This window comes from Notolepis coatsorum, assembly GCF_963971535.1.
Source record: "Notolepis coatsorum genome assembly, chromosome: 9".
Lineage (NCBI taxonomy): Eukaryota > Metazoa > Chordata > Actinopteri > Aulopiformes > Paralepididae > Notolepis > Notolepis coatsorum.
Genome location: NC_140173.1, coordinates 148,743,049 through 148,745,321, shown reverse-complemented (window position 1 = coordinate 148,745,321; position 2,273 = coordinate 148,743,049).

Here is a 2,273-nt window from a genome sequence, read left to right as displayed (position 1 = left end):
ATGTCAACATATTATTTATATTATTCAACTCAAACATGTTACGCTGTGATGTCACAGTATGATGTCGTAATAGAACATTCTAGAACATTTGTGATGTCACAGTATGATGTCATAATCAAAGATTCTAGAACATTTGTGATGTGACAGTATGATGTCATAATCAAACATTCTAGAACATTTGTGATGTCACAGTATGATGTCATAATAGACGATTCTAGAACATTTGTGTACAGTATAAATATATTCAATAATTCTCTCCGAAGATTTCAGATCTCAGAAGACCAAGTGAAGATATCACTTGTTGTTTCCGGCTACTTGTCTGTAAGCTTGAATATATTCTGTAGATACAATTTAAAATCCCCACATGGAAAAGGAAACAATGTCCTGTACAATCCTTAATGAGCTGCGTCTGGAGGGAAGGCTCTATGATGTGGTTATTAAAATCAACAGTACTGAGTTTAATGCCCACAAGGCCCTCCTGTGTGACTGCAGTGACTATTTCAGGTAAGTTTAGCTTGGTTCAGGTTAGCTTGGTTCAGGTTAGCTTGGTTAGTAAACAGATACCATACTGTACTTTTACTGTAAACAGATACTATACTGTACTTCTACTGTAAACAGATACTATACTGTACGTCTACTGTAAAAAGATACTATACTGTACTTCTGCTGTATAAATATACTATACTGTACTTCTACTGTAAACAGATACTATACTGTAAACAGATACTATACTGTACTTCTACTGTAAATAGATACTATACTGTACTTCTACTATAAACAGATACTGTACTTCTACTGTAAACCGATACTATACTGTACTTATACTGTTGGTCCACTGATGGATACATCTTGATATTTGTCTAGTCTAGTGTGTTCATTAGATGGGTGAAATCCTCTTTTAGTGCCTCTGTGCCTGTTTTCTTAGGCAGTTGGCCTCTGGTATGCGTGCCATTAGCGTTAGCCACGCTTCTAAGAGGTTGGCAGTCGACTACGGCTCCTTTCGACCGATTAGTCGACTATTCGACTAATAGGGGTCAGCCTTAATTACTACACAGGACAGAATGTTGCTTACTGTTTACACATCAGCTATCTCTATACTCTGCGTCCCACAGAGCCCTCTTCACTCGCTGGAGCGACTCAGAGAAAGCAGTCTACACTATCCCTGGGGTGTCCCCGGGTATGATGCAGCTCATCATAGAGTACTCCTACACACGCTTTGTGCTGGTGACAGCAGAGAACGTGAAAGAGCTTCTGGTGGCTGCAGACCAGCTTCGCGTCACTGGCATAGTAGGAGCGTGCTCTGACTTCCTAGAGGGCTAGCTGTCTCTGGAAAACTGTGTCGGCATCTGGAGGTTCACGAACATCTACTGCTGCCCTGACCTGAGGCGCAAGGCCCATCTCTTCATCGTGTGCCACTTTGAGGAGATGCTGCGCGTCTCACAGGAGTTTGTGGAGCTGTCCCCGCAGCAACTGGTGGACATCATCGAGAGGGATGACCTGAACGTGAAGAGCGAGGAGACAGTGTTCGAGGCCGTCCTCCGTTGGATCGACCACTCCCGTGAGGAGCGTAAAACACACATCCCTTTGCTGCTGCCCAAGGTAACTAATTGTATTACGGATACGCAAACATGGTTGCTAGTGCCTGAGCCACATTTATTTTTTATTTTATTTTTATTATTTTACTTTTTCTTGTTTGTCTGTCTCTTGTCAAGGTCATTATGATTCACGTTACTGTTATTATTGTTGTCGTCGCTGTTGCCATTGTTATTATTATTATTATTATTATTATTATTATTATTATTATTATTATTATTATTATTATTATTATTATTATTATTATTATTATTATTGTACTGTTATGTTCTGTTTTATGTATGAAAAGAAAAGAAAAACATTTATAAAAAAAAAATTATAATAATTGTATTACTGTGCATTACATTAAAACAACACTAGGTTCCCTAGTACAGTGGTTGTCAAACATTTGGGTCCAAACTGTTCCCTAGCAACAGAAACCGTCTACAACCGATGTCTAAGTTGTACCCGCTGTCTGCTTGTCTCTTCCCAGGTTCGCATGGGCTTGATGAGGCCTGACTACTTCAGGAGCAACGTCCAGAACAACCCTGTGGTGAGGGACAGCCACGACTGCAGGCCCCTCATCCTCAGCGTTCTGAACCCCCCTGGCTCCGACAGGCTCCCAAACCCCCTGATGCGCCCACGCCGGCCCCAGCAGGTCCTATTGGCCATCGGAGGCTATAGTGAAGTCGACGTGACCA